The sequence below is a fragment of the Musa acuminata genome, chromosome BXJ1-1 (assembly GCF_036884655.1).
Source record: "Musa acuminata AAA Group cultivar baxijiao chromosome BXJ1-1, Cavendish_Baxijiao_AAA, whole genome shotgun sequence".
Lineage (NCBI taxonomy): Eukaryota > Viridiplantae > Streptophyta > Magnoliopsida > Zingiberales > Musaceae > Musa > Musa acuminata.
Window position 1 is genome coordinate 517,456 of NC_088327.1, and position 14,463 is coordinate 531,918.

The 14,463-nt window shown below is 38.2% G+C and overlaps 1 long non-coding RNA gene across 1 annotated transcript; it reads right to left on the reverse strand.

Moving 5' to 3' along the window:
• Window positions 1–286: 286 nt before the first annotated feature.
• On the reverse strand, window positions 287–1,207 carry LOC135679765 (uncharacterized). The gene is made up of 3 exons (XR_010515331.1): window positions 1,055–1,207; window positions 925–974; window positions 287–841 (listed from the first exon to the last, which is right to left on the reverse strand). It is a non-coding gene; the product is annotated as an uncharacterized LOC135679765 (long non-coding RNA).
• Between the last annotated feature and the right edge of the window lie 13,256 nt (window positions 1,208–14,463).

The window sequence follows — 14,463 nt, forward strand, 5'->3', positions numbered from 1 at the left end:
TACAGTCCATGCATGGTGAAAGAGATAAAAAAATAGTCCATGCATGGTGATGCCCACCTCTCAATAGATTCAAGGCCACAATACACCTACTCCACTTCAAGGTACACTTCTTCCAAAGTCAAGCTGCATTGTGCGAAGCTAGAAACCTGGAGCATTTCCTGCAACCCTGTCTTAAACTTGTTCATGCTGTGCATGTGTAATGTGTGCAGTCGATGGAGAGAGAGTCTGAGTCCTGCTTTCTCTGAGTAATTATCTTTGACTAATGTTGCTCTTTTGCCGGAGACTTTCCACAGTTCCATCTATGTCTACTTGATCTCCATGTCCCACTCGGTTAAAGCTTGTCTTGTGCCTTCTGTGACTGGCATCATCGAGGAAGAGAAGGTTTCTAGCTGTTGTTTTGTGATCAAAGCTGCATATTATTATGTTGATTATGTATGTGAGAATATCTCCAAGAAATTTTCATCTGCTGTTTGGCTTATCATGGATCTTTACAAGACAAGAGAGAGAAAAAAATTAGAACCTTTCATCTGAGAGAAGTTGAGCAGATCTAGATTTAACTTAAAATGTGTCAAAAGTAATACAAAAAATCTCTTTTGTAGTTAGTCCTCAGCAGCTACCCCTCCAAAAAACGAAAAAGGAAAAGAAAAAAAGGGGGAAAACGTGGAGGAAAAATCTAATGATGCTTAGACTTGTGATCTCCAGGCCCATAGTAATCTTCATGAATTCTAGGTATCCTTTGATCGGCTCCTCCTACATTATCTGTATCAGAGCAATGCCCATTTTCTCTGCACGGAATCAGTGCAGCACCGGTTCCTCTTCTTGTCATGGAAACCTTCTTTTCCTATCATCAAACACAAGTAAAACCTTTAGAACATGGAATAACAGTAGCAAGGAGTCATCATAGAGTGATATCACTACACTTACAGGGAGTTTGTGTTTAGAGCCTCTGTGGTTTTGCCTCTCCGAGTGGATCCCTAAGTAAAGAAGATGGTTAGTTCTGGTGGATAAGAACACCTTCACCTCAGATGAAACTCAAACTCAGCGTTAGCTTTACCGTGAGCTGTGGATAGCAGCAGTAGTAGCAAGAGGACGAAGGCCACTGTGGAAGAAGACCTCATCCTGAGAAGTCTATCTAAGAGCTAGCTTCAGAAACAGGAGGGAAGACAGAAGAGACTTGAAGCAGTGATGTTGGAACTCTGTGGAGGCATTGATAGGAGCTGTGAGGAGGAGGGATGGTGGTGTCCTTTTAGTTATATACATCGATGGTCTATAAAAAGACAGCCTTCCTTCCCTGATCAATATTATTATTATTATTATTTTTGGCCTTCTCATGACACTCTCTCGAGGGCTGCTGTCTCCACAAACTGTGGGTGTGGTGGATGTTGCAGGCCTTGAAGTACTCCCAAAGAAACAAATCCTGGAGTTGAATCAATCAGCACTAAATCATTGGCTCCATGATGCCATGGACATGGAAAGCTCACCTGGGGAAGCATGCGGATGGGGAGCAGGAGGAGCGGAACGAGAAGGAACTCGGTGGGGCTCAAGCTCATGGTGACAAAAAGGTGGCGACTCAATCCAGCATTCCTGTTCTTTTCCCGCAGCTTGTCCCCGGTTTGCTGGGCAAGCAGGCAGATTAAGTGGAAGCCAACCTTGGCCATGGCAGACATTAATCTCTTAACAAAAACATTGCTTGTTCCGTTCCTTGATGTGTGTGTGTGTGTGTCTCTCTCTCAGAGAGAGAAAGAGAGAGAGAGAGAGAGAGAGAGAGAGAGAATGTTCTTCTAATGGTGGAGAAATGCTTTGCATATCATCCACAGCCAATTTAATGTGATTAATCAAACCGATAGATCTCCACTAACAAGTGGAGATTCAACATTACTGCAAAAGTTGACAAGAAATCAAACAGAAAAATAAAAATCTATCATTTTTTTCTTGTTTTTGCCTTTTTGGACAGGGAGATTCCTGAACGGATGATGGTCTTCGCTCATCACAATCCATCAAAAGGTGATTGATTTGTCACCCACCGCCCGTCAAATTTGTACTCGGAAGAAAACTAATGTCCGACACTCTTCTTTGTATGATCCCGTCGCAGGCAACATATCCTGTCACTGCACTCCCATGGCTGCTCCCGAGACACCGAGGGACGGCGTGCTTTCGGGTTCGGGTTAGGATCATCTGACGTCCAAATCCATCTCTCTCGTTCTTAGGAATTCAAGTCAGTTTCATCCGTCATCGGAAGTGGATCTTGGATTTAGATTCGACCCGATAGTACGAGTGGATATGCTATGTAGATCCATCTCAAATTTCGAATCGGATCGTTGGTCGTACAACCTACCATCTCCGATCTCGTTCCTTCGTCTTATCCAAACGAGAATCTCAAGGACCTAAAAACCAGCGGCAAAACCGCATCGGACGGCTCATAACGCCGCGGATGGATCCCATGTGGAAGTTCCAATCGTGTCGCACCCGTTAAGTCTACCTACGTGTCCATTGCGTCTAATATGGGACCCACGATAGCTCATCTTCTTCCCCGTCGATTGGCCAGGGGGATGAACCGGAGAAACCAAGGGTCAGTTGGGAGCAGAGCATGGTCAAGATCGATGAAAGAGAAAGAAAAGCTTTTATATTTTCTTCTTTTACTTTCTTTGCTATTTGTTTCCCCCGATCGATCCCTCCTTGTTGTGGTCTCCCTCTTGTTTCTTCTTCTTCTACTACTTCTTCTTCTCTTTTGTTCTTTGGCTCCCCGGTGGTGGGACTGACGTAACGGCGGAGTAGAAGGAGAGATGAGAGCGGTGAGCGGCGTTGGACGATTCGTGGCTCGCCAAATGCGTGGGCAGCGCCGCCGCCCCCGCAACCATTGCAGGCCCCTGCGCCCGCATCGGAGGGTCAGGTATCGCGCTTTCTTCTGTTTGAGGTTTCTTGATCTTTTTGGTGCGTCCGTTGGGTGCGTTGGGAGCATCAAGAACTGATCTCTTTTCGTTCTTTCGGGTTATGAGGGTTGATTCTCGGGTTTTAGGGATAGGGTTTTAGCGGGGTTTCGCATAATGCTTGCCTTGTTTTTGGCCATTTGGTTCTCGTTTGGTGGGATCCCATGCGAACGACATCGACGCCCGAGCTACATCTCTTTACATAATGGAGTATTATCTGGGAACTCACTGGAAGCAGCCGGCAGAGGAATTAACTAGAAATAGACCAACATTATCGAGCATCGTGTCCTTAAAATGCATGGTTCTTAACCATCGCACCACATATCAAGGTTATAAATTGCTGTTTGGTGAGACCTTTGCCAATTTTTTTGATGAAAATGCTTGGTGAAGACTAACCTTAACCGTATAATGCCAAGATCCTTAGATTGGGCTAATGGAACCCTTTTGTAATTGTAGGAACTAAGTACCTCTGTAACATGCACAAACATGTGCTCTCAGCCATTTGATGAAATAACCTATGACCATGAGAGGGGTGCCTAAGAAATGTGAATGATACATTTGTCAGTCCTTTGATTATCTCTTGTATAAAATGCAGAACCAGGGCTAAGCTTATCAGCGGTTCGTACAGTTGTTAACTTTTATACGGATAGAGTTAAGATTTTTTCCACATTGTGTTTGCAAATGATTAACAGCAAAGGGATATGGACTGATACTCTAGGGAGGAATAAAAAATAATGACATGATATGCAGATTGACATTGTGAGGAGTGAATTGTAACAGCAATTCATTTGAAGACAATGATATGTACATTCTTACCATGATATGGACTCTGTTGAACTAGCTTGCGAACAATCATCTAGGTGTCTAATAAAGGATTTGTACTGACTTCTATAAAGAATGGATGAGCTACTTCAATTAGGTCAGCTAGTGCCAATATGCATTTAACTTTCGATGTTCAAGCCTCACGAATTATTTCATTTGAAGATGAGTCTCCTGTTTCCCATAACAATTCCCTCTTTCTTAGAGGACATCCCTTTGTCTTCTGCAGAAAAACTGGTAAGTACACTCCTTGTGCAGTATACTCAAAAAACGGCTGACTTGCATATATTATTTTTTTCTTTATTAACATCAGTCATCTTTTTTGACAATGTGGTTTATATATAGTACATCTCTCACTGATGCTTTATCTGGCTCAATTTGTTCAAAATAATTTAATTTATGAGAGTGCATTCTGATGACCTCATTTGACATCTGATAGTTGGAGAATTATGTATGGGCGACGCAGGACTTTTCAGAGTTATATGCTTTTGTCATAGTTCTTGCATGTCTGCTGAGAAAATTGTTTGCGAGGTAGCCTTATATAGAACATCAGAACCGTGTGATTGTTATCGTGTTGCATGTTTCTTTTATCTCTCACATGGAAAACACTGTCTTCTTCCCATGATTCTTCTACAGCAATCAGGATCACAGTCAATTAACCCTGGTGAGACTATCTGGAGACTGGAACGAGTATATCACATCGGTGCAAGCAATGCTAAGGGGTAACTGTCATGCCCTTTGAAAATATTTTATTAAAGAAAAAATCAAAGACAGGCCAGGTACTTTTAACTCGTAATTGGAGAATTAGTTGTTGTTTTCAAAATTTCCTTTTTTGGAATTTTGGGTGAATCTTTCATTCATTTTACATTTTTACGGAAACATATTCTGCAATTTGCTTCTATCTAGAATTCTATCATTATGTTTTACTGCATAATAGATGTCCTAACTTCCATTCTTTCTATTTCTGATTTATGCTTGCATTTTCTTCCATGCAAGTACTGCATAATCTGAGGCAACAGTTTCAACAAATGTTCTTGGAGTCAGGTTCAGAACCAAATTAGTTTTAGACTTACAATCAGTTTCTCTTGATAAAGCAAAGCCTGTGCATTATATGTGGCAGTTTTGCAACATTATCTCTCCTGAACAAATAGATGGATTACCCATTTCTTACGTCAGAGTACTCTGCAGCATGTTAAATGAGCGTCTGTAATCTATGTGAGGTATCTGAACACTGCTTTGCTCATGTTGGCCAACTCTACAGTTGTTCGCTTGCTCTGCTTTAAACTAAATTGTTGGCTCTACTGAATCATATTTATATTTATGCCTCTGATTGCTCAAGGATATAAGCATCACCCTTCACAAACACATGGAAATTGTGTTACTGTATCCTCTTACACACATCTGCCAAGTTCTTGCTAGATCTGAACTTCTATTAGCTGGCCATCACTAAGTATGAATGTATGCCCTTATTATATTAGCCTAATCTGTTTGTTCATATGCACTCTGGTAATAGAATTGCGAGAAAATATGGCTGATTCAAGTCACTCTAGACAGCATTTCTGGTCATGTTGGCTTCCTCTTATCAGACTGGATGGTGTAGGAAATAAAAAATGGAAAAATTTTGTGATCTTATGATTCAGATTGTCATTCCAGGGCTATAACATGGGGGGTTAGAGCTATTCTTCGATTTTGCTTGATAGATGTTTAGATAACATATCTGATTCAGAAGTTTCTTTATGATTGATAGATGTCTTATATTGACAAATTTAATAAGCAGTGGACGACAAATGAATGTTATTTATACTGCCACCATGATGCTTCAGATTAAGCAACTGCATCCCTCCAAAATGAGGCATCAAGCCAGAGTATATGTATGATAATAAAACTAGCAACTTGTCTTATATCAAATCAAGGAAGCAAATTTGCAACATGCAAGCACATAGCAAGTGAACATTGGCATGTAAACTAATTGAGGACAAGCCTCTAAGCAACTTGAAATTATACAGTTTGGAAATTTTCCTAAGAGTTGTGCAGGATAGTTACAATATAAAGGTACCATATTTTGGTACTTGCAGTCTTGGTTTCTCATTGCACACACTTGTTAGAATTTTGAAGCAGATCTTTGTTGCCCTGTGACTTAGATTATGGTACCAGAAGATAGTGTATGAGAGTGGTCTGGTGGTTCTTTGACAAAAGATGCCTTGGTTCCAAAGCTGGTAATTCTCCAAATTAATTTGATTATGATCATTCCACGAAAATACAGATTGTGCCAAAAAGATTAAAAATAAATTTTCTTTTTTTCTTTATAAATTTTTCTTTCTATTTTTATTAGAAAAAGAAGATGAAATAATTATAATGGATTTAAAATGAAAATTTATTCTTAGATAAATCAATTATGAAATTCTTTTGTAGAGTGTCCGATATCTCTTTTACATCTTCTATACGAAAATATTCAATTCTCATAAGATCTTCTTGACTCTTATTCAAAAGGTCCAACAATGTGTGTATATATGGATCTTTTGAGACAATTATAGGTCCTGGAAGGTAATTCTGATTGGTCAATAAAAAAACATTTCTGTACATTCAATATACTCTACGAATAGAGGAATACATAGAGTTGAACATAGTAAAATAAGAAATTGAAAAATTTTGTTGAAATTGTTCGTTTGGAAATTTTCCGAAAAGCTAATTATAGGTTCTTTTCTCCATCGGAACAATAGGGCCGTTATGCTTATTGCTAAACTTGTTGAAGAGATGAAATAGAACCAAGGCCTATCCTTTTGATCAAAGGTTGAATCGATCATTAGTAGAAGAATTAGGCCAAAAATTAGGATACATTATGGGAAAATGAAACTTCCATGGAAGAGACCTTGTTGGATAATATTGGGCAACCAGTAACATCAAGGCATTTGGTGGATCTTGGAGCAGTGCAGAACATATGGACAAATTTGTACCGTGCCATCCATACACAAAGGTAGGACATGCTGTGCGGTAGAAATCAATAAATGAGGAGCAGGACAACAGATTGCAGAGGCACAATTTGGATGTATGTAATCTTTTTACAAGAGAATCCTCTGAGTTCTGTACAAGTTATCATGCCTGCTCTATCAAAAAACCAGCCCATGCAGGCAGTGAAGCAAAGTCCTATTTGTGTTAGTCCTCAGAAAACTCATTCGGATCTATGAAGGGGAAAAGAAATTGTCGATCATCATTTGGACATTGATGGTGTCGATCACACCGGAATGTGTGCAGATCAATCTGTTGCCTTGGTGATGTTTCTGGGCCAACAATTCTGTAAGCCACTTTGGTGATGTCAGCTGTAATGACTTCCCATCTGAAGCATCTCTAGCTGAGGCTTGGTCAGCCATCTCAGGAATGCCCTATTTTTGCAAGTTCATATTCAACATGTGATGGAATTTGGAGCTACCTGTAACTCAGAGAAGCCACAATTGCATCAGGAACTAAAGCAACAAGGTAAAACCGATCAGCGACATTCTTTTTTTTTTTTTTTTTTTTGTTCATGATTCAGCATCATGCCTAAATGATCTGGCTTTTTAACTCGTAGATGACACCTATTTTTGCAAATCTATACGAGTTTCTGGATTATTTTTATACTTAAATGGAAGAGAGCATGAGGATTCTACACCACTTTATAGGAATAAATGAAGTGCAAGTGAAAATGTATGAAGTTGCCATGATATTTAGATTGCAATGCTGTATAATCATGTAGAGATTTTCCTCTTATAGTCAAAAGATATGCAGGAACATCAGTGAAACACTGCAATTTTATATAGAACTGTCATTTTTAGAAACAAAGTACAAAATCGTTGTACATCATATACAATGAAGAGGGTTCATATTCAAATTTGCAAAACAATTATTTGAGTTCTTAATGACCCAAGCTTTTCCATTGGCATGCAAGTGTTATGAGGATGTTTAATCATATCTTCCAATGTAAGGTGAAAATAAGGGTTGCATTTTATTTAACAAAACCCTCAATTTTTCAAGATGCCCGGAAAGGTTTGGGGACTGTAAGTGTATTACATTCCATGCTCTCTTACACACTTCAACTATATTCTTTGATCTTTCGCAACCCATCTGGTTTAGCAACTTTCACTGACCTATTGTGGCATGCCGTTAGCAGTTGGAATGTCCCGTGCATCAATCACATTGAGAATTCTCTATATGATTACCTTCTATAGGAAATCTTCACTGAAGATGTACATTATCCTATTATCTATTAATTTTTGGAGTCTCACTGTGCCTATGGTGATTGCAACTTTTTATGGACTATGAGTTAGCCATTGAAATGTCTTAGCGATATCAGTGTTTTTGTGTTGTCGGAAGTAATATATTCGTTACAAACAATCAAAGGGATGGAAGCATTTGGTAGTACGAAAATCGGGGATTCATGCTTTAGGTCTCTATGCATCACAGTTTATTGCATGTGGATCTTTGGTTACTAGCTGCAAACTAATTTTAACCGCAACCCTCCTACCTCCACCGCAACCCTCGTACTTTCACCACGGTCCTCCGCAGCCCTCTTACGTTCACCGCAGCCCCCCATCTTCCCCCCTCTTCCCTCTTCCCTCTTTCCCTCTTCCCAGTTCACTGCTGCTAGGAGTTCATGTTCACTGCTGCAATAATTCGCAGCAGCCCTCCATCTCCCCCCTCTTCCCTCTTCCCCTCTTCCCTGTCACATTAGTTTACTGCTGCATTAATTTGCATGAATTCATTGGGTCTGTGCATTTTTTTGTATGAAATCATTAGGAGGTAGAGGTACTGTGCATGCATAAGATACAGCAACAGCAGCTGCCTTCTTTGCTGTAGTGAATAAGGATAATACGGATTATTATTGCTATTTCTGTAGTAATTAGTATTACTTTTTAGTTTTTGGATTGTCATTGCAGCTTTAGAACCTTGAATCATGGCCACTTCAGATGAATCATCAGTGAGAAACTCAAAAAAGGATCCTGCATGAAAGTATAGTTATTTAAAGGATCCTAACAATTTAAATTCTTTTGGTGGAAATAAAGAAAAATATAAGGATGTCTTTGCAATCATTGATAAAAGATAAGAATGTCAACTTTATCATCCACTACATGTGGTAGGACATCTTTTAAACCTATAAATCTTTTATAAGAACCCTTCAATTGAGTTTGATTTAGAAATTGCAACTAGGTTATATTAGTGTATTGCAAGATTGGTTCCAACATTGAAGTTCAAGACAAGATCACAAATGAGATATCATTATATAAGAATGCTGAGGGTATGTTTGGAATTCCTATGACAATATGATCAAGGGCTACTAAGTCTCTAGGTGTTTGTAATTTTATATAATTAACATTATGTAAGTTTTAAAAATATTTATTATTAACAGTTGAACTTAAATTTGCACCTGAGTGGTAAGGTTTATTTGGAAATAATATACCAAACTTATAGTGATTAGCCATTAAAATTTTGAGTTTGACTTATAGTGCTACAGGTTGTGAGCGAAATTGGAGCGTTTTCGAGAATGTAAGTATCTAAGAATATTTTAATTAATTAATTTTTTTATATATTGATATAACTAAATGAATTCTTAATTTGTATTTTATATATGACAGATTTATACAAAGAAAAGAAATCGATTGATACATCGATGATTACATGACCTTGTGTACATCAAGTATAATCAAACATTAAAAGCTCATTATAATTCATGAGATAAGATTGATCTGATATCATCAGATGATATAGATGATTCAAATGAATGGTTGGTGAGGGAATTGAGTACAAATTTGGAAAATGCTAAAGATGGTCTTGCTTTTTATATGATAATTTGACATGGGGAGATATAGAAAGAGCTTCAAGAGTTGGAAAAATAAAGAGTTACACAAGACAACTCATGAGAACAAAGATGAATGCAAAAGCCTCAATCTCATCGATTGCAATTGTGGAAGAGGAGGAAGAAGCAGATTATAAATCACCTACAGAGGAAGATGGTAACAAGATTGAAGATGATTTGGATTTTAATGATCTTTTTATGTTAATCTTGTTTTATTTTGTCATTTTTGCTATTGGATATGGACAATGTAATTTGGTACTTGAAATGACTGCAAGTTCGATGTGTTACTTTAGTTGTGTTACATTAGTTTTAGTTTGATGTTAATCTTGTTTTATTTTGTCATTTTTGTTATTGAATATGGACAATGTAGTTTGGTACTTTAAATTATTGCAAGTTTGATGTGTTATTTTAGTTTTAGTTCGATGTTAAAGTTGTTTTATTTTGTCATTTTTGTTATTGGATGTAGAAAATGTAGTTTAGTACTTTAAATGAATGCAAGTTTGATGCATTATTTTAGTTTTAGTTTATTATTATTTATCATGATATATAATTTTTAAATTATAATATTTGGGAGCATCTCGTTTCGCTTGCGTGAGCATTGTGCATCTTCGCTTCTCTTAAGTTATGCCAATAGTTTCCGATCTAACAAATGCTTATGTGCATTGTGGCATTTGTGAATATTTGTGCTTTAAGCATATATTTTTCTTTGGATTCAATACTTTTTTGTTTTGGTTGTAGAATCTTTCAAGGTAATGCTTTTATGTGGCTCTGATCTACTAGAATCTTTTGCTACTCCTGGAGTCTGGATACTTGATCAGGTGTCTATCTCTCTTACCATGATATTTTTCTTTTGCTGATCAAAACTCAAGGAACTTGTAGGAACCTATGGCTGTGTTCATTTAGGAACCAATTTTATTCGGTTGATTGGAGAAGGATTTACATCAAATATACTGCTTCAATTTAATGTGACCAAGTTTTTCTTGAGTAGTCGAGTTTAATGTTGTGACCAAGGTTATTAGAATAACTTGCTTTTATTGATCAGTTAGTTTACTTTAGAGGTATTTTCCTTTTGATTTTTCGCTAATCTGACTTTTGTAGGGTTCTTGTCAACTTTGATTCTTCAAATTTTTACATGCATTGATGATCTTTTGCCTGGACTTACTTGCCAAGTCCCTCGAAAGTAACAAGATAACACACTAGCCAAGATTAGCTTTGGAACAATCCACCGTTGGATAGCTTATTTGAGAGGTCCTGGAGATTTTTCCATTTTGAAAATGATATGGATGATTGATTGGATTTTCAACTCTTTCATTGAATTCGGAATATCATTTCACCTTGCATCTTCGACTTTGGTAACTTAGTTGTTGGTATATCATAATATTCTTTAAGTGTATTCGTCTCGATGGACCCACCCTTAACTATATATATATATATATATATATATATATATATATATATATATATATATATATATATATATATATATATATATATATATATATATATATATATATATATATATATATGTGTGTGTGTGTTATTAGAAGTTCGAAGTTCTATTCAAAAGTATTATCATGTATAGAGTCGCTGTTCATCAGAAAAAGAAAGTTCAAAAATAACAGAGGTATTATTTTCACCTCTTATGTAAACTCGATCACAAGAATGATTTGAAAAATGTCTAAGAAAAATATGAGATCATATTTCCACCTTCCGTTGAGAAAATAGTTTTTTTTTCTTCTCATATGTATATATATATATATGTATATATATGTATATATATGTATATATATGTATATATATGTATATATATGTATATATATGTATATATATGTATATATATGTATATATATGTATATATATGTATATATATGTATATATATGTATATATATGTATGTATATACATGTATATATATATGTGTATATATATGTATATATATATGTGTATATATATGTATATATATATGTGTATATATATGTATATATATATGTGTATATATATATATATATACATATACATATATAAATATATATATATAAACGTCAATTCGATCGAATCTGACAGATTATTCTCACTTAGCAGTGAACGGATTCGCCGAGAGCGAGAGGGGTTGCGATGATTTAGTGAGCTCACCATTATCGGGAAAGCCGCCAAAATTATTTTAGAACATTGATTCGTAATGGGCTCAAAGGGTCGAGCCGGTGACATTGAGCTGATGCGGTTCATGAACCCAAGTGGCTTCCGAACAAGGGCTACTTATGCATTAAAAATTTATATTAATATTCATAAAATTACGAAAGTGAAATATTTATGTCCATTTACTCTAAGATTTTATCAATAAAAAATATGAAAACAAAGAAAACAATAAATTTAATATTTTAGTTGATAGTAACAAACGACGATATTGTTGGGAGACGCAAGTGAACTGTTGTGTATGAGAAGAGTGTTAGGATCAAGAGCACTAAGAGGGGGGGGGGGGGGGGGGGGGGTGAATTAGTGCAGCGGAAATCTTTCAGCGATTTAAAAACGAAAGCTGCGTTCGTCCGATAAAAATGATTTCGATGTAAAAGCCGATTCTAAGATTACTTAAGATTAAGCGCAGTTTACGTCTAAGCACAGTTTACGTCTAAATACAGTTTGCGTCTAAACGCAGTTTTGCGTCTAAACACAGTTTTACGTCTAAACGCAGTTTTGCGTCTAAACTCATTTTACGTCTAAACGCAGTTTTACGTCTAAACGCAGTTTGCGTCTAAAAGTAGTTTACGTCTAAAACACAGTTTTATGTCCAAACACAGTTTGCGCAGTTTGCGTCTAAACACAGTTTTGCGTCTAAACTCAGTTTACGTCTAAACACAGTTTTACGTCTAAACGCAGTTTGCATCTAAACGCAGTTTTACGTCTAAACGTAGTTTTACGTTTAAAAGAAGTTTACGTCTAAAACACAGTTTTATGTTTAAACACAGTTTGCGCAGTTTACGTTTAAACGCAGTTTTACGTCTAAACGCAGTTTGCGTCTAAATGCAGTTTTACGTCTAAACGTAGTTTGCGTCTAAAATAGTTTCAAAGAGATCTAAACTTAGAAGCTAGTTCATAAAAAGCGCAGAAGACAGTTTTGCAGAATCAAAACACAAACGTAAGCTGATCGTACGAAAAACACAGATTTACGTCTGAATGCAGATTCGAAAAGATCAGCACTTAGAACTTGTTCGTAAAGGCGCAGAGAGCAGTAGTTATGTAGGAGGTTTGTAGTAATGATAAGGTACTCAAAATAAAAGCAAACCAGAGATTTAGAGTGGTTCGGTCAGTCTTGACCTACTCCACTTTTGGCTTCCTCCTCCGACGAGGTCACCGACGTCAACTAGCTGCCTTCCTTCAATGGGCGAAGGCCAACTGCCCTTTTACAGTTTCACTCCTTTTGATGGGATCAGGAGACAACCCTTACAGAACCTTTCTCTCCTCACTTTTACAATTCAGAAGCTTAAAGAACAGAAGGAGGAGACTTAAAGGCTTTACAACAATTTTGAGCTCTTAGAATCACAGAAAGAATCAAGATTTCGGTGTAGGTCTGTATCATTTCTGTGCTGAATGGGTGGGGTATTTATAGGCCCCAACCCAGTTCAAATTTGGAGCTCAAAACGATCAAATCCCGGAATTCCGGGATCAGGCGGTTGCACCTCCTGATTGGAGAGGTTGCACCGCCTGGCAGAGCTCGGAGACTGAGCCCAGGCAGTTGCACCTCTCTGTCAGGGGCGGTTGCACCGCCTGAGTCTGGCTCAGAGACTGAGCCCCAAGCGGTGCCACCTCTTGACTGAGGCGGTTGCACCTCTCTGCCAGAGCTCGAAGACCGAGCTCAGGCGGTGCTACCTCTCTGTCAGGGAGGTTGCACCGCCCAGTCTAGCTCGAAGACTGAGCTCAGGCGGTTGCACCTCCTGGCTGGGGCGGTTGCACCGCCCAGTCTCGCTGGGAGACTTAGCCCAGGCGGTGCCACCTCCTGGTGCAATCAGGGTCCGAATGGTTAGCTCCATTCGGCCCAATTTCAATCTTTTCAGGGGCCCAATTGCCCCAAGATTAAGCTAATGGGATCACCTCCCATTTTCCAACTTAATCAACGTGCTAACTACGATTAAATCTAAGACAATTTCTGCAGCTTTGCTCCGATGCGTCAATCGCTTCTTTCGGCGAGTTTCCGGCGAACTTCCGTCGATCATCCGATGAACCCTCGGTGATTCTTCTGCGGACTTCCGGCAAACTTCTGGACTTTGCGACGATCCACTTGGCGAGTTCCGACGAGCTTCGCTCGGCAAGCTTCTGGACTTCTCGGATCTGTTCTCGCAGAACCTCCGACGACTGTGCGAACTTCCGTCGAACTCTCGAACTCCCAACGTGATCATGATCTTGACTCCGGCGCAACTCCTGTTGCTTGTCTAACTTTCATCGTAGTTAATCTTGCACACTTATCTCAACACATAGATTAGACAATAAATGACAATTGACTTCATCATCAAAATCCGAGATTCAACAAAGAGCAATGATAAGAGGTGAGGGTTGCTTGACAATTACATTGACTGACGTACTCAACATCGAATTTTCGAACCCCAATTTTCTACGACCACCGGAGACGTCCATCGAGAGCTCGACAATTACTCTCCTACTAGCCTTCCAAAGCTTCCATTCCCGATCGACGACAATCGTGGTGAATATAACTCTTTCATCGAAAGAGTTACTTTCATCGACAAAGAGCAATGATAAGAGGTGAGGGTTGCTTGACAATTACATTGACTGACGTACTCAACATCGAATTTTCGAACCCCAATTTTCTACGACCACCGGAGACGTCCATCGAGAGCTCGACAATTACTCTCCTACTAGCCTTCCAAAGCTTCCATTCCCG